The sequence below is a fragment of the Mustela putorius genome, unplaced genomic scaffold (genome assembly GCF_011764305.1).
Source record: "Mustela putorius furo isolate JIRA1106 unplaced genomic scaffold, ASM1176430v1.1 tig00004041_pilon_pilon_pilon, whole genome shotgun sequence".
Taxonomy (NCBI): domain Eukaryota; kingdom Metazoa; phylum Chordata; class Mammalia; order Carnivora; family Mustelidae; genus Mustela; species Mustela putorius.
Genome location: NW_025422176.1, coordinates 609374 through 628427, shown reverse-complemented (window position 1 = coordinate 628427; position 19054 = coordinate 609374). Strand labels below are relative to the sequence as shown.

Here is a 19054-nt window from a genome sequence, read left to right as displayed (position 1 = left end):
GCGTCCTGATTTCTCACTCACATCAAAGTCCAGTGAGCATTTCTGCTCAGTGGGCAACTTTCTTCCATGCAGTGACCCAGGAGCCCAGGCTCCTTCTGTCTTATAATTCCACTTTCCCCCAGGGCTTTGGGATTACCTACACTCGAGGACCCACTTCTTCAAAGACTTTGACCCAGAAGTGACACATGTCACTTCTGCTCATGTTCCCTTGGTTAAAGGCTAAACGATGACCAAATGTTGATGCAAGGGAAGCTGTGTCTTGTGGTCCCTGGTCCCACAAGCAAGTCCATGCTGTCAAAAGGGGATCATGAGCTCTTGGTGGATAGCTCGCCATCTGCCATAGTAAACAAATTTCCAAAGGCTTAGCAGATCATCCAATGACACTCTTTAGGAAAACCATCTCCCAATGAAGGCAAAGGAAGCATTTTCAGGCTTATGCTCTCCAAGTCCCTTAAGAACACTCCTGTTACTTGCCATAAAATACTTTTCATGGAAATGGGGAAAGGTTTTGAACTGGGAGAGGACTATGCAATGCGACAACCCATATAAACCTTCAAGCTAGGCCTGTAGCATTGTAGGACCTGCCTGCATCAAGTGTGTGGGCATCAGGAAGTCAACAGACATCCTGCAATCCTTTGCACCAAACTGGTCTCCCTTTGGAGTTGCCACAGCCCAACACAGCATCCCCGTACTGTCCTCGTCCATACATTCAAACCTTGAGGCAAAAATCAAGCCCAGGAGGGAAAACTGACGTAAACTCACAGAACACGTGTCTAATAAAACGATTTCTTTCAAAAATAGAAGCAACTGCTACGGGTTCATAATGAACATTTTTATTTTTAAAGTATTTTCTTTCATAGGGAAGAAATGTAATTCATTCTTTTCCCCAAAATAATAAGGAAAATTGCTACTGAGAACAGTCTGGCATTTGGAACCTAGTGGGAGATTTCTCCAGCAGATGGTTTTGTGGCAAAAAGCTTTTAAGAATTTCTAACTGCTAGCGAAAAATGTTTGAGAGAGAGAGAAAGGAAGAGAGGGGGTGCAGGGAGGGAAGCACGGAGGGATGGAGGGAAAGAGGGGAAAGGGAGCGGGAAAGACCGCTTTGATATGATCAAGAAAAGATGTGCCCAAAGCAAGCAATCCTTATTCAAGTTCTCATGACTCAAATGATCCATAGACTAAGTTGTAGATTCCAAAATCTGGCCGGGCACCAGAATAGCATGGAAAGCTTGTTTAAAATAACCATGGAATCAGAATATCTGTGGGTGGTGACCAGACATGCATATTTTTTTTTTTTAAAGTTCCATAGATGATTCCGTTGAAACCCAGTGGCCTTTTTTTTTTTTTTAAAACTCTGATGATGGTTATGCAAAACGGTAGGCAGCACTTTCAGCTTAGCAAAGGTCCTGCCCTCTTGGCCACTTGGCCATCATTTTCTACACGCGCGTTTCCACCAGGAGCAGGCTATTCGACAGGTCCCTCAACTCACCACACAAAGCACTGGGGGGATGTTCTTAAGAACGCCATGAACAAAGATACCAAAGCAGTTAATTATTTTATTTGGAAGCAAGGGAGACGTAGTTCAAGCCAATCCACCCAGCACTATCTGCAGAGAATCAAAGCTATGTCACAGCCAATGGCTCTGCCAAATACCATTGGCCACATCCTCTCAGAACGCTGGGGCGGGGCGGGGGGAGGGGGGGGCTGTTCCTGGGAGGCTTGGCAGATCAGCTTTCACTCCCAACACAGCTGCCTACTTGCTGAAAGGCCAGGACAAGTCCCTCTGACCCAATCTGCTTATTTATAAAATAGTAACTGAAAATTCTGACCCCAGAGTGCTGTGAGCTACAAATGGGAAAAAGGAGAGAAAAGCACCTAGAAAAGAACCTGCCACGGAAAAGGAACTTGATCAATGGTACTTTCCTTACCACATTTTTTAAACCTCCTTCACCCTGGGAAAAGGAGAACCATTATCAAAGGCCGACAGAAGACAGTCTCGTTCTCCCAGTACTCCATGAGTTGTCTCCAGAGCGGTTACCCAGGATCGAACTTGGAGACAGGTGACGATCTCTATTATTCTCTATTTAGGTGGCTACCACTGAAGAGACGCTTACTTCTAGCTCCTGCTGTCACCTCAACCAGAAAGCATCTCTTGGTACCTGCAGCCATGGTAGGAAATGCCAGGTACAGTTTTTGCGGCCATAACCTGGGTTATGGGCATGATCTCTGTGAGTCCCACATGGTCTAATACTAAATTATATGGGATTCAAATTAATCATATAGACAGTCACAAAACACCAGACTCTAAATATTATTTACCCAGCATCAAGCAGATGTTTGTTTCCAAAGCTACAATCTCCTCTAATTGGCTGACATTGTGCTGCATAAACACCAACGCAAGCTTATGTTCTCTAATGAATGACAAATGCCTAGAAGAATCCTCTGCGAATTGGCAGCCTCCCCCTCCAGCATGCAAATTACATGGAAATTCCATCAGTACATGCATATAAGCTGATCTGCACGACTGGCAGACTGGTGGATAAACACACCCATGGATTCATTGTCCAAATTCAATTTGGTGGGTTCATCTCTGCTGTTAGTGATCATTTGTTAAGTTACTCATCCAGCCAACATTTACTGCACAGCCATTCCACAACAGGCATTGTCTTGGGTTTTAGGAGTACAAAGAGGACTAAAAATATGGTCTCACTTCAAATAGTCCACAACGAAAAGGGAGACATGACTGGTAAAGAAATAAAATTAACAATGTGAGAGGTGCAAAAATAGAATGTGGGCAAGCTTCTATGGTCAGAGAGGAAATAAATCAACACTACCTATAGGGGCTGGGGACAGCCTCCCAGATTTTCAAGGCACAACTCCGAGCAAGATCTTAAGAGTCAGCGAGACAAAGTGCAGAAAGGGAGGTCACCGTGAAGAGAGTAGCAAGGACATATGACAAAACATGTCGGGCTCTGGGGGCCGACAAGAGTTTGAACTTGCTGGAGCACACACAGCAAGCAACTATCTGCTATTCTAGCTCCTTAAAAATGCGTGCCGACCACAAACCAGAAGTGACTCTTAATCTCACAGAACAAACTGAGGGCTGCTGGGGGGAGGGGGGGTCAGAAGAGGGGGGTGGAGTTATGGACATTGGGGAGGGTGTGTGCTATGGTGAGTGCTGTGAAGTGTGTAAACCTGGTGATTCACAGACCTGTACCCCTGGGGATAAAAATACATTACATGTTTATAAAAAAAATTTAAAAATTTAATTAAAAAAAAAAAAGGCGTGCCAACCACACAGCCCCTCTGAGGGGTAACATGGCCCTAGCTATTGAAATTTAAAATGTGCTTATCTTGTTTGTATAGCAGCAAAAGGAGCAAAAGTGCTCCTCTTTAAGGGACTAGTTAAATATGGTACATACACATAAAGAAGTACGACACATACTAAATACCCTGTCAAAAGGCATGGGCATATGCCCCATAAACTTATAGAAGATTTACAGTTAGGGAAAGATCTCCAGAAAATACTGTCAAGTGAAAAAATCGTGAGATAAAAAAAGATAGGATGCTACCTTTTGTGTAAGAGAGAAAACAAAATAGGAATATCTGTTCTTCTTTGCTTTACTGATAAAGAAACCCTAAAAGGACATATAAGAAACTAATATCTGTAAGCGTTGAGGGGGTTGCAGAACAGATTAGAAAAGAGCTGGGGGTGAGATTCTGCAATGCAGACCTTGTAGATCTTCCCCTGCCCCCCGAATCGCATAAATGCATCATCTCTGAAAAAGTAAGACCAGGGGTGGGGTGCCTGGGTAGCTCAGCGGGTAAAACATCCAACTCATAATTTCAGCTCCAGTCATGATCTCAGGGTCTGGAGATCAAGCCCCACATTGGGCTCCGTGCTCAGGAGGGAGTTCACTTGAGAGATTCTGTCCCTCTGCCCCTACCCCATCCCGTCTCTCAAATAAATAAATCTTAAAAAAAAAAAGAAAAAAAAGTAGGACCAAATTTTAAAATGTATCTGCCTCATGGCCCACTAATTCTAGTCTTGACATCAATTACAATCACTTACACATGTGCCTAAGGATATTTGTTATAGTACAGTTTTTGTGCAAAAAAAAAAAGAAACAACAAAAATGTCCATTAATAAAATCATAGAATAAACAAGTATGTTCATACTTAAGAATATCAGGCAGCAGCTAAAACTGTGAAGTAGATCTTTCTACCCACAGGGACAAATCCAAGACTCCCAGAAGGATAGGACACTGCTACTGTAACACACACAGCCCAGGTAACACCGTGCTAAGTTGAAATAATTCACACCTGTTACCAGTGCTTACTTGCGGACATGGTCTAGAGCAGTAGTCGGTGATCATCTTCTATAAAAAGCCAGACAGTCAATGTTTTAGGTTTTTCAGGCCTTAAGGTCTCTGTTGTGCCTAATCGCATATGGCAAACACAGCCACAGACAATATATAAATGAATAAGCTGTGTTCCAATAAAACTTTATTTCAAAAACAGAGAGAGAGCCAGATTGGGACTGCAGGCTGTAGTTTGCCAACTACTGGTTGAAAGAACCAAGACAGGAGGTGTTGATTAAAAACTCTTTAATTTGGGGCGCCTGGGTGGCTCAGTGGGTTAAGCCACTGCCTTCGGCTCAGGTCATGAGATCAAGTCCCGCATCGGGCTCTCTGCTCAGCAGGGAGCCTGCTTCCTCCTCTCTCTCTGCCTGCCTCTCTTCCTACCTGTGATCTCTCTCTGTCAAATAAATGAATAAAATCTTAAAAAAAAAAAAAAAAACTCTTTAATTTTTTTTTTAACAAAGAGAATCAAGTATCTCTTCCTTATTTAATTAAAGTTAACTAAAAATAACACCGTATATTAGTCTGCTTGGGCTTCATAACAAAATACCATAGATTGGGTGGACTGAATAATAAGCATTTATTTTCTAATGGTTCTGGAGGCTAGAAGTCCAAGATCAAGGTGCCAAGAGTGGTTTCTGGTGAGGGCTCTCTTCCTGGCTTGTAGGCTGCTGCCCTCAGTCTGTGTCTTCCCATGTTTTTCCTCTGTGTACATGGAGGCAAAAAGAGCACTCTGGTGTCTTTTCCTCTTCTTACAAGGATATCAGTCCTACTAGATCACGGATCCATCCTTATGATGTCATGTAATCCTAGCTACCTCCCTAAAGGCGCTACCTACAGTCACATTGGGGGTCAGGCCTTCAACACGTGAATTTTAAGGAGACACAATTCAGTCTGTAACAGTGGGTCAGGACTTGTGCTCTATAATAACAAGACACACAGGTTCCTCCTCCCAGAATCCAAAAGAAATAATCAAGATCATGATGGTTCTTAACATCAGAAAGCCCAGCCAGGGATTCTTCCTTCCCTAACCCTCTCTCTTCCTTCTCCTGGAAAGAATGTTCCCTTCTCCAAGGCAGTGCTGCTGTCCTGCCTGGGTAGGAAGTCTTCAGCAACCCCTCCACCCCTCACTGACACTGCCTGCCTGCCTCTCTCTCTCGGGAATCCTCCTACCTGTCAAGAGGTACTAGAAAGGCATACGTTGAGAAAACCATATAATATATCCAGATCGCCTTTGGGATTTATGTCTATATTATGTCTGTATCTTCCCATATTTATCTATCTAAAACAATCTATTGAGAGAAATTATAAGGAATTGGCTTACGCAATTATAAAGGCTGAGAAGTCCAGACCCAGGAGAGCCAATGGTATAGTTGCAGTCGGAGTCTGAGTTCAAATGCAAGAGAAGACCAACGTCTCATCTCAAAGACAGGCAGAGAGAATTCTTTCTTATCCATCCTTTTAGTTTCCTCAGGCCTTCAACTGATTGGATGAGGCCCACCACACCCGGGAGAACAATGTTACTCAGTCTACCAAATCAAGTATTAATCTCATCCAGCAAATCCCTCACAGACACACCCAGAAATAATGTTTAACCAAATGTTTGACACCTTGTGGCCCAGACAAACTGACATGTAAAATTAACCATCACAGCCAGTGACTAGAAACAACTCAAATGTCCACCAGTAGAAGACTGGTTAAATAAATTATGGGACAGCCAGAGAAGCGGACACTGTACAACTGTAAATTTTAAAAAGGTAAGAAAAAAGAATGAACTTCTCTAAATACTGTCATGGAAAGATCAAAAGTGGAAAAAGCAAAATGCAGAATACGTGTGTAATAGGTACATATGAGGAGAAAATGAGAAAAAACTAGCATTTATATTTGTATTTTTTTATATATATGTAAAGAACCTCTAGAAGGAGTACTCAGAAACCACATTGCTTCCCTATGAAGACAGGAACTAGGCACATACAAGTCAAAGAAGGGAGGGAGAATTTTGGCAGATTCTCCATACTGTCTGGATTTTAACTGTGAAAATGTAGTACCTGCCCAAAAAAGATTTTAAATAACTGATGATGGGAAAAACAACTGTTGGGCATCTCCGAAGGTCCAGTCTGGAAGTCCCCAGTACACATCCAGCCAGCAGTGAAAGCCATGAAGAAAATGAGGTTGTCCCGGCAAATACGGAGAGAAGGCAATAATGTGGAAGTCAGACCCTGGGGAACACCGACATTTTGGGGGGGGGGGGGCGCGAGGAGACTGTGCAGGAGCAGACAGAAAGGCGGAGTACAGAAGAGTCTCAGAGGGTATGTAATGGTCTCGCGGCGACAAGCAGTGTAAAGTACAGACAAGCATTCAGCGGTCGCATCATTTCTGGGGTGATATATTTAACCAGAGAGTCTGTATTGTGTTTGCACTTTCTGTAGGAAATAGATCATGTAGTTACATCTCTTCCCTGGAATTTCTGTAGCTGCTGTCAGTGCAACCTGATTTGAGATGTAAATAAACTGCGGAGATAATGCCGGGATCTCGGCAGACTCTGTTCTGCCGCCCGCCCAGGATGAGGGCGGTGATGGATGGTGCCAGGGCCACTGCATAATCTCGTCTGTTTTAATACTCGATTATCGCGTCCCTCATCTTCCCCAGAACCCAACTCAACACATTAAAACCTCTTTGTTCCTTCCACAATGCTAGTATCTCCCTCGCATCTCCAGCCTCCTTTAATATGTTTCATTATTGAAATGAACACAGAAAACCAATTACCCGGGTGGCAGCAGGAGTTGGTCATGTGCCCACCCAGCCGCTCCAGGAACCTGATTCCCGTTGAGATAAACGAGAACCCCCGTGCACAGCCAAGCTGCTCACCTCTCCTCAGGCTCCTGGGAGCCGCCCCGACACAGCCACGGGGCTTCAGACATTCCTGTTCAGCTAGTTCAGTGCGTGTTTGTTGTCACCAGATGCTATGGGAGGGTGTGGCGCGACCGAAGTGCGGGGCCACGCAGCTCTGCAGCCAAAGCCGTTGTTAACACAGTGAGGGCAGAGACTCTCAGAACACCCGAGTTCAAATCCAGGCTCGGCTAACAAAGCTGTCTGGCTTGGGCAGATTCTTAACTTCTCAGGGCCATGGATCCTCATTTGTGAAATGTAAATAATCACAGTACCCACCCGGGCGCCCCTGTGGCTCTGACGGTGAGGCATCTACCTTCTGCTCAGGTCATGGTCCCAAGGTCCTGGGATCGAGCCCCATGGCGTCGGGCCGCCTGCTCACTGGGGAGTCTGCTTCTCCCTCTGACCCTCCTCCCTCCCATGCTCCCTCTCACATTCTCTCAAATAAGTAAAATCTTTAGAAAAAAGATATAGTACCTCCCTGTTATGGGTCGAATTGTGCCTTCCAAAAAGTTGAGAGTCCTGACCCCCAATACCTGTGACTTTATTTGGAAATAGGATCTTGGCAGATAGAATCAAATTAAGCCTCCTGGATTAGGGTAGCATCTCAGTGGGGTGACCAGTGTCCCTGTGAGGAGACAGATTTGGAGCCACAGAAAACACATGAAAAATTATGCCACGTGATGGCAGGGACAGAAATGGGAGTGATGCAGCTCCAAGGTGGGGAGCAAGGGCAGTCACCAGACGTGGAAAGAGGCGGGGAAGGATTCTCCCTGAGAGGCTTCAGAGGGAGCACAGCCTAGCCAACTGCTTGATTTTAGACTTCTAGCCTCCAGAACTAAGAGAAAATAAATGTCTGTTATTTTTAAGCCACCAGTTTGTGGCCACTTGTTACAGCAGCCACAGGGAACTCATACACCTCCTCAAAGGGTTGGTATGAGGATTAATTAATTATACATGCAAAATGCTTAGGAGAGTGTCTAACACCTAGTGAGTCATACAGCAGTGCAGCATTATTGTTATTACCAATTATTATTATTATTGTGGTAGTCTTGTCCCATAAGCAGGCAAGCGTCCCTCAACACGTCAAGTATCAGATTTGACAAACAGATTGGGGGCCTCCCACTTCCACAGAAACCTAGAGCTTGTGGTTGGTAAGCAAGTCCTCAGGCTACCTCTGGAGCAGGTGAAGAGCCCAGCTTCGCCCATGTACTCTTTGAGCCACCTTTGCAGGGGTACTGTGACAGGAAGGATGTCCAGGGCATTTGCATAGGTTGACACCATGCCAAAGATTAGGCTGGTTTCTGCTATACTGAATCACTCTGGTGGAAGAACCAGTTCCTCACTCAAGGTTACTGAGGCATGGGAGCACTGTGGCTAAGCACATCGATCTTGGAGCCAGACTACATGGTTCAAATCCCAACCCCTCCCTTACCAGCTCTGTGATCTCTGACAATTCATTAACCCCTCTGAAACTCAGTTTCCTTATCTGTAAAATGGGCAAAAGCTAGCAAGAAGTATATAATAACATACAGGTGAATAATCTAGAGAAGGTGGGGAAAGAGGCAGTTTGTTCGGAACCAACACAGCCTCTCCTTCTCCCACATGCACACATCCCCTGACCCGGTGGCACATCTCAGGGCATCCCTATAGCCTAATATAATCATCTGTTCTTTGTTGGTCCCTCCATATAGCCTAAGCTCCTTCACGACAGAGGGTGAGTGTTTTTGGAGCATCCCCAATATACAGAGTCATGACCAAGAACACATACTGAACAAAGTCTCTCAATCCTAAGGCATTTACACCCTGGCTCTACGATTTCTCCTCTACTTACTCCCTGAATTCTTATTTTAACAGTAAGTTCCTTTCACTCAAGGGTCAACTAACTGCAGGCCTAATTCGACCACATCCCTTTGTGTACTAGCATCTGTAGCTGCTTTCAAGCTACAACAGCAGAATCAAGTAGTCTGCAGTAGGGACCCATGTGACCCACACCATGTGACCCACAAGACTGAAGATATTCACTATCTGGCCCTTTACAGAAAAAGTCTGTCAGTTCCTGTTTTCCATCAATTTCTCGCTTTTCACTTAAGTGTATTTTTTTTAAGACTTTTTATTTATTTATTTGACAGAGAGATCTCAAGTAGGCGGAGAGGCAGGCAGAGGGAGAGGGGGATGCAGGCTCCCCACCGGGCAGAGAGCTCGATCCCAGGACCCTGGGACCATGACCCAAGCCGAAGGCAGAGGCTTAACCCACTGAGCCACCCAGGCACCCCATCATTTAAGTGTATTTTTAAATAGGAAACTTCCTATAACTAATGTGAGTGGAAACCAGTACCTCTTGCCATACATGGAAGGCAGCCATCAAGTCAATACAGTACTACTGAAATAAAGCACAGACCAGCTACAAGAACTTACCAGGCCTCAGGAAGCCAGGCTGCAGGGCACAAAGCAGAGGCCTCGGCCGGAGATGCCAGGATGGCCGGGAGAAGCTGAAGGCAGGCTACTCTGCAGGAACAAATGCAGAAAGGAAAAAGGAAAGTGTGAGTACCGGATCTGGAAGGACAGCCACACAGCAGTGTGGGAAGGGGGAAGACTATGCCAATAACGGACTCATAGAAGAAATCCTCGGGGCGGAAAAGGAACCAGAATTTCTAAGAGCAGGAGCTCCGAGGACACACAGCCAGAGGGGCCACTTAGAAAGGCAGCAAAGTCAGGTGCCTGGGTGGCTCAGTGGATTAAAGCCTCTGCCTTTGGCTCAGGTCATGATCCCAGGGTCCTGGGATCGAGCCCCACATCTTGCTCTCTGCTCAGCAGGGAGCCTGCTTCTTCCTTTCTCTGCCTGCCTCTCTGCCTTTTTGTGATCTCTGTCTGTCAAATAAATAAAAAATCTTAAAAAAAAAAAAAAAGGGCAGCAAAGTCTCCTCACAGGATTGAGAAAAAATATGTATATATTTTTTCAACATCTCAAAGTAGTAAGCATAATTTATAAACCAGATTAGAAAAGAACATCTCAGCATATTTATAATGAAAACAGCTGATGCTAATGAGCACAATAACATTTAAATAGAAATCTGTTTACCTTCAGGAGATTCATGTAGAACTTCGCTGGTGTACTGACTGATTTAAGGACCAAGGACTGACTTAAGGACCAGGGAAAGGGCTGATGAACCCTCCTGAGTTTTCTGGATTAAAAGCGTAGCTGGCTGAGGTGCAGAGGAGTACTGAGAACCTCGGAGCCTAACCAACCAGTGACTGGGCGTCATCAGAACCAGGTGGCGAAGAGGTCACAGCACCCAACCTGGCCATATGCTTCCAGTTCTTTCTGTTATGAGCACCACAGACTCCTTGAAAAAGCTGAAAAATCTAGGCCCCTCCTCCCAGAAAATTGCACAGAAATACATACACCAAAACTTTTGCATTTACATTCTTTATCTATGTTGGAAATGTTTTTCCTACACATGAAGAAAAATTAAAAGCAATCTTTAAAAAAAAAAAAAAAGCCTTGGCCTCATTTTTTGTAACACGTTAAGATTCAAGGTCTATTTGAGTGGTAGAGGGAATAGATCTAAAATAAAACAAAAAAAAAATTTCAATTCTTCTCAAAATCTCATTTTAATGAGATTTCTGCAATTTCTTGGCCTGAATAAAAGTTGTAATTGTGGAGTGGTCTTTGGCATGAAAATCAAATTGTCTTCTAGTTTTCATTTAAGGGAGACCTGTCGGTTAAGCATCTGCCTTCAGTTCAGGTCATGATCCCAGGGTCCAGGGATGAAGTCCCACATTGGGCTCCTTGCTCAGCGGGAAGCCTGCTTCTCCCTCTGCCTGCTGCTGCCCCTGCTTGTGTGCTCTCTCTCCCTGACAAATAAATAATCTTTTAAAAAATGTTTTTTTCATTTAAATGGTACCTGCATAGACAAAAACCGTGAACCCCAGAAATACACAGGAAACAAAAAAAATTAATAATCCTATTACTCACTTGGCTAACTTAGAGTGGGGTTGTGTCAATAAATACCAAATTCTCCAAAATATTTTTAACATTCAATTTACATCAATTTTTTTTCTCTCATCCTTAAGTTAATGAGGCTAGGTGATGAGAGAAGTCCTTATGAATCATGATCTCAGGGTCCTGGGATCGAGCCCCGCATCGGGCTCTCTGCTCAGTGGGGAGCCTGCTTCCTCCTCTCTCTCTGCCTGCCTCTCTGCCTACTTGTGATCTCTGTCTGTCAAATAAATAGATAAAATCTTTAAAAAGAAATTCTTTTGAAGATGGTCTGAGTAACTCCTGTTAACCTTAAAAATAAAATGGCCAGTTCTTTTACCAGCAAAAATGGGTTTATCTGGGAATAGCAGAGAATTGCAATTTAGGACAAGCACTGGCAAAACCGCAGGCAAGTCTGGAGAACAAAGAAAAGAAGTGTTCTTTTAAAGGGGAAAGAGGGATTAAGGGGAGGCTGTTGTGAACTAAAAGTCCATTGGAGTAAACTGGGAGTTTGAAGTGGAGTCGCTTCTTTTTGTCTGGGCTGTTGCCAGGGGAGGAGGAAAGCCTTGCTTCCTCCTGCTGGAGTAGTCGGGTAGCAGGCAGCGGCTAAGGTAGGAGCCCCTGTAAGCCAGGACTCCTCCGTTGGCTTTGCAGCTGACGGGTGCTGGCCATGACCGCTCCCCCTGCCAGCCTCCCGCCTCCATCCTAAACAGTTTCCTTTTATTAATTTTCACAGCCTCCCCTCTCTTTGATGGAGAACTCTGAAAAGCACTGCTGACCAAGAGTCACATTTTCCACGTTCAGTGGTTTTGTCCCTCAGCACCGAGGAGGACCTTTCCTGGTTCTCACGTCCTCCATTGGAGGGAGCGTGCAACAGCCGTTGGAAACTACATAAGGCCATGTCTGAGTACTAAGGAAGCTTAGGAGGGAGAAACTCTCGGGCCCTTCCCATCTGTCATCCAAGACCGGTAAGCCTTGGAGATCATTTCGAGGTGTTGAGCTAGCATCACCTTATTGGGTACATCATTTTTTTTTAAGTTTGAAAGGCAACAAAATATAAAACTTCAAAAAATTACACAACAGAAAAAGTAACATGACCATTCCAAATTGTAAGATGGTTCTAAATCAGGACTCTGGTCTGAAAGTAGGCAACCAAACTACTTATCGGGACTTATTCCAGCCTCAGGAAGAACGGTTCTCCCTATGGAGGCAAATCTGGACTCGTGTATGCCTCCCAGAGGTCTCCGCCTAGAGCGGCCCTAAGAGAAGAGTGGCCACCTCGGGAGCACCCTGAAAGAAAGAATAGACCGGGTGCATCTGGGAAGATGCAGTGCAAGTTTAAACAGGAAGCAATCGCTGATGAACTTTCTACGAGACAGTACAACTTCGAAGACATCTTTAAATAGCACTGTTACCCCAAAAGAACTATTTATACCAAGTATTATTCATAATAGTCTGTAAAGTTATAAATTCAAAAATCATGACTGTGGATGAGAATGCCAAGTTGGTGAATAATTCGGATGACTTTTGTGGATTCTGGAACCTTCTAACCCTTCAGGAAAAACATGTGAAAGAAGAATTTGTCCTGGTTTCAAGATGAGGCTATTCCCTAAAGACTGCAATAAAAAAAAAAAGGAGGTTTCTCCCTTTCACCAGAGCTTGGGAAATGCAGACAAGGGCATTATCTTTCCACAAAAGAAAGGAAACACCAGTGAGAAAAGATACATAGGTCTCTTCTGACATCTTGGAAAAGCTGTCACACATCGCCTGCCTCAATTCTGGGAAATCTTAACTTTCAGGCCACCAGAAGGTGTGCGGGTCCAGTCAGGGGTGGGTGCTCTCTTTAGATATTTCATGTGACTCCAAGAGTTTGTTCCCTCCAGTTTGGTGACACAAAGCAGTTCCTGATAAGGGCTTTTCATCAAGGCTAAAATCGGGGGGGGGGGTCTTTTCTAATAGATGAAATCTCTCGGTAGCAAGAAGGAATGCCTAAGGTCACTGTCTCCTGGAAGCACACGATGAAAAATTGCTCCACCAAAGTATGGCTATTTTAATAGAAGCAATAAGGCCTTTACGATACTGAAACATAAGTCCTTTCATCAGCTGTGTCAAAGGAGAGAGGGGCCAAGTACATCGGTCGCCCTGTGACTATCTCAAAGGGTGAGAGTGAGTTCCAAATGGGGTGGATCTGAGATTAGAAGGACCGGTTACAGTGCTTTCACCCAAAATATCTGGTGGGTCTCTACACATTTTGCCAGTTGAATCTCACGGAGCCATCAGTGTGTTTGAGTAACCCTGAGGATAGAGGATGGTGTGCACAATGGAAGTATTGTAAAACCAGCCAAAACAGCACAGACCTGTTGAAACACCTGACCAATAGAATGGGTTCTCCGGTCCCTATGAAGTTCAGAAGTTCCTCGGGTAGGGATAATCTTTTCTAATGGAATTTTGGCTACAGACAAACTGGCCTATCTACAAGAGAAAGCTTTGGTCCACTAAGAAATCATGCAAACTATGACTAAAACATATTTACATCCATGAGACAGGGAAGCTATATGAAATCTATACGAACAGGTTTCCCCGGATTATACTTGGGACAGGTGGGGAAAGTAAGGCAGGCACTTTCTGAAGCCTTATTAATATTTCCCCACCAACCCTGGTTCCAAAATGCTAGCATTCTGTCAGTAGACCAATGGTTTAATGCACACAGAGTGGTGAATAATGGGAATTTTAGAATTTCTTACAGGAATGGATGGTTACTTGGTCCAAACCAGAGTTCTCTCTTTTTATTGAGCCAATGATTATTAGATTTCCAATACTGTTTTTCCTCTCTAGGGACAATAGTTGGGTATCTCTAGTCAGTCTTTCCAAATTATCATCTGAAAGAACATCCCTTTGGAGCATGACAGAGGTTTGGCTACACATTTCCTTGGCAGAAATGTTATAGGCAGAAATATCAGGAAGGGGATTTACTCTGCCTCCAGGGACTGGAGTCTGGAATACCCAGGAACCTGCAAAAGTATGGCACCTAATAAATTTTAGACACAGGAGCCCTTTTTTTTTTTTTTTTTTTTTTTGAGAGACCAAGCAAAAGCACAAGCAGGGGTGGAGGGGCAGAGAGAGTGGAACAGAGAATCTCAACCAGGCAGGGTCTATGCTCATCGTGGAACCCTACACAGGGCTCAACTCAGGACCCCGAAATTATGACCTGATCATTGATTCCTATTATGGAATCAAGAATTGGATGTCTGCGGGGCGCCTGGGTGGCTCAGTGGGTTAAGCCTCTGCCTTCGGTTCAGGTCATGATCTCAAGGTCCTGGGATCAAACCCCACTTCGGGCTCTCTGCTCAGCGGGGAGCCTGCTTCTCCCCCCCACCTGCCTCTCTGCCTACTTGTGATCTCTGTCAAATAAATAAATAAAATCTTAAAAAAAAAAAAAAAAAAGAATTGGATGTTTAACTGACTAAGCCACCCAGGTGTCCCCTTAGGAGCCATTTCAAATTTTATACCACTTGGAGGAAAGGAAACCTTGTTGCTTCCATAATATTCCAAAGTATGAACTACCCCAAAAGCATACCAGCTATTGGTATAAATACTTAGGGTCTTCTTGGCTAAAGTACATGCTGGAGTAAGGGCTGAAGTCTCAAAAGATGAAGCTGCCATCTCAATGACTTCAAAGAGATGCAAAAACATACTCAGCATATTTACCATCTTCACCATTTAAATAAGAATCATCAGTATACCATGAAAAATCTGCTTTGGTTTGAGGAGTTTCCTGTGAATTTCCACAGGGAGTGAAAATGTAATCTGTCAGGAGTTAAGCAGTCATGAAGGGTTTCATCTTTGTGGAAGTGTAGTGGTTGTTTCAAGATCAAATGCCCTAAGTATAGAACCTGAGTTTGAGTAAACTGCAATTTTTCTTTGGAAACTTTGTGTCCCTTTAAGGCCAAAAGTTGCAATAGGTGAATAATGTTTCCTGTGAAGAGGTTTCAGAAGGGGAGCAGAGAAGCAAATCATCTGCATATTTTAACAAAGTAGACCCTGCAGAAAACTTTTAAACTTTTAAACTTTTTTCAGCTTTTAAATGTTTGTGAGAAGTAAAGACTCTGTGAAACCCCCAGGCATTACTGTCCAGGTGCATTTCTGTTCCTACCAAGTGAAAGCAAAAAGATACTGGCTATCCTTATCAACAGGAATACTAAAAATGCACTGCACATATCATCTGCAATGAAAAATTTGCTTTCGGTGGGACTGGATGTCAGCAACATATAGGGGTTAGGAAAACAGGGTGTCAAGGGATAAAATGTTTATTGCTAGTAGGTCCAGGACAAACCTCCATCTTCAGCCACTGGATTTTCTCACAGGTAAAATGGGGTGTTTACAGGGACTACTAGTGCGGGGGATAATGAGACCTTGAGATTTGTAATCGATATTGGCTCACTGTCTTGGAGGACTTCCTTACAGACTATTGATTCACTCTGAGAAGAGGTTTTGAGGGATCTGCCTGAATCCCGCTGGGCGCTGCATAGTAGATTCTGCCCAGAAAGAAGATGGCAGCTGATCCAACAGGAATCAATGATCAGGGTCCCCAGACTCAGCTACAGGGCAACATCAGAGATGGAAGCAAGAAAAGATGTCAAAGGGCCATTTAATTCCCCTGGTTGGCTATTTTGGTTACGGTTAAATTCCAAAATTAGTTTCCTCTTTTGAGAGGAAGAAATTATGACAAGAGACTTTTCTAAGAAGTCTTGGCCTAATAAATGAATAGGACCTGAGAACCAAGGAGAAAAGGGTGCCTCTCTCTCAAAGGACCTAGACTAAAGGGAATAGGTTCAGAGACAGGAACCTGTTGAGGTTTACCAGAGACCCCCAGTATTTGAACTGTCTTAGTATCCTGAGGCAGGAGCTGCTTTATGACAATGGGGTTGGGCACTGAGAGGGTAGCTCCAGCCTAACCAGGGACACAGGCAGAGTCATTCTAAATGTTCTCTCCACAACAAGGAATAGGACTGGGAAGTTCCTTGGAACCCACCATTGGGAACTAAGGGGACACCGGAAAGACTGAGCAGAGGGCAGAAGGTGTCTGGGATGCTCAAATATGTAACATCTTGTGCCAGTGCCCTGGCTCTTTGCAGTAACAAGAGAAACTAGAAGGGTTTTGGTTTTGTTTAGGGGCCCTCACCTGCTGGAGTTGAAAAATTTGAGGATTTTCGCAGTCTTTTAGTGGACTCATCTAGGGTATGAGCAAGCAGGTTTGCCAAATTAACTAAATCTGAACTGCCCGAAATTTCCCATTCCATCCTGGTCCTTTGGTCTGATTCCTTCCAGAAGCAGGCTGTTCCAAACAGAGTAAAGAAGAAATCACCTCAGCCCACGAATAAACACAGAATTAAATACTACCCTGATAGATTCAACATCTAAAGGAAAAAGAGCGGGGTGCCTGGGTGGCTCAATGGGTTAAAGCCTCTGCCTTCGGCTCAGGTCATGATCTCAGGGTCCTGGGATCGAGCCCCGCATCGGGCTCTCTGCTCAGCAGGGAGCCTGCTTCCCCCCTCTCTCTGCCTGCCTCTCTGCCTGCTTGTGATCTCTGTCAAATAAATAAAAAAAATCTTAAAAAAAAGTAAGGAACTTTGTAAACACTCTTTCAGTATTTAAATGGATTCTCCGAAGACTCAACTTTAAAGAGGAGGTTTTAACAGGCTCAGGAGAAGAGGGAGCAGGGGGAGGTTTCAAGGAAAGGGAAGTCTGGCAGAGAAGAGAGGGAAATGGCACAGGAGGCACGGCCTGAGCGCAGGTGGCTGCCAAGTGGGAGGAAACCCAGGAGGAGATGAAGAGAAAAAAAGAGACATTTTGACTTCTTTCAATTATTTGTTTGCCTCAGTCAATTTAGAAATACTATCCTGCAAAGAGGCAAACTTAGAATCCCGAAAACATCTGGAAGCCTCAAGGTACAATTTACAATAGGTATCTCCTTCAGTTTGTTTGGTTTTGTTTTAGGAGCCCCGGCTTTCTCATTTAATTTTGAGTAAAATGGGGCGCCTGGGCGGCTCAGTGGATTAAGCTCAGGTCATGATCTCAGGGTCCCCCGGATCGAGCCCCGCATCAGGCTCTCTGCTCAGCGGGGAGGAGCCTGCTTCCCCTTCTTTCTCTGCATGCCTCTCTGCCTACTTGTGATCTCTGTCTCTGTCAAATGAAATAAATAAAATCTTTAAAATAAGTAAAATAAGGGCGCCTGGGTGGCTCAGTGGGTTAAGCCGCAGCCTTCGGCTCAGGTCATGATCTCAGGGTCCTGGGATCGAGTCCCGCAGCGGGCTCTCTGCTCAGCAGGGAGCCTGCTTCCTCCCCTCTCTCTCTCTCTGCCTGCCTCTCTGTCTGCTTGTGATCTCTGTCAAATAAATAAATAAAATCTTTAAAAAAATATATATAAGTAAAACAAGTTAGGTGAGCTCGGAAGTTCCCCCCCATAATGGCCATGGATGGACTAAAACTACTTTTGATTAAGTGAGTCGTATTCCTCAGAAATGAGCACGAGGAGGGACCCCAGTTTTTAGAAACACCAGGGCCATCCCAGCAGGAGGTGATCTTCAAGCATTTCGAGGACTAGGATCCCATTTCTTAGAGCAAAGAGGGGACATTCCTCAACAGGGACAGTCGGGTTCCAGAGGGATCCGACCAAAGGCCAGCACAATTCCAAAGGGCACAGTCCGGTCCCAAAACAGGAACAGGGCCCAAAGCCAACCAAGTACACTGGGGAAGGGCAAAGACTTAAATAAGAGCTGCAGAGGGGCACCTGGGGGGCTCAACTGCGTAAGCGCCAGTTTTTTTCTTTTTTCTCTCTTTCTTTTTTTTCTTTCTTTTGTTTGTTTGTTTGTTTGTTTTTCGATTTTGTCAGAGCACGAGAGCAGGTGCACAGGGAGAGGGGCAGGCAGAGGAAGGGGCCCGTTCCACGCTGACCCGGGAGCCGCGCGCCGGACTCGATCCCAGGACCGAGGATAACCTGAGCTGAAGTCACTCGCTTAACCAACTGGGCCTTGCCAAGGTGGCCCGCAGGCGCCCACTCCTGACGTCCGGTCAGGTCACGGTCTCGGCGACGGGAGACCCGAACCCCGAGGGCGGCTCCCGCCGGGCCTAGGGCCTGCTTGTTGGGCTTCCGACGCTCCCCCACCGCGCTCGCTCTCACCCGAAAACCAACCGACCCCAACAGCCTGTCGAGCTCGGACACGAAGAGAGCAGAGCTCCGGACGCCGGAGAACACTCACCCTCGGGCCCCGGGGTCCCCCCTCTGCCGGCTCTGCGGGCGCCCGCACCCGCTTCCTCAGCCCGCCTCAGAGCGGTCTGGGGGGGGTCTTCTCTGGATCCCACCTCCGGTCACCAGGCAACAGGACCCTTAAAAAATTCAACCGGCCGGGTGTTTCGCCCGCAAAACCAAACTTATCCTACTTGTTATTCCTAAAACTCCTCAAATCAGAGGAGAGGCTTTTTTTTTTTTTTTTTTGGTGGTGGCGGTTTCTTTTTAACCAGAGGAAAGGGGCGGGATTAGCGGGGCTCTAATAAACAAAGAATCCATTGGCGCAAACTGGGGCGTTCTGAGTATAGTGGCTTCTCATTGGTTGGATTGTGAGAGTCTCTCATTGGCTGGGCTGTTGCCAGGGCAGAAGGCAAGCCCTTCTCCCTTCCCTGGGGCGAGGTTCTTCGTCTCTTCCTTCTGGGTCTGCGGTTGACCAGGAGTGGTGGCGTGTGAGCGCTCCCCCTGCCTCCAGCTCCATTCTAAATGAGGTTTCCTGTTGGTAATTTTCTCACCCTCAAATGAGTTCCTGTGATA

At 45.2% G+C, this 19054-nt stretch overlaps 1 long non-coding RNA gene across 1 annotated transcript in view; it reads right to left on the bottom strand.

The window, feature by feature from the left end:
- The window catches only part of LOC123389873, a 101866-nt gene extending 83148 nt beyond the window's left edge, over window positions 1-18718 (bottom strand). The window contains exons 1-2 of the long non-coding RNA XR_006604548.1: window positions 18492-18718; window positions 9669-9758 (exon numbers count right to left, since the gene is read on the bottom strand). This is a non-coding gene — a long non-coding RNA (uncharacterized LOC123389873). The remainder of the gene's footprint in view (window positions 1-9668; window positions 9759-18491) is intronic.
- Between the last annotated feature and the right edge of the window lie 336 nt (window positions 18719-19054).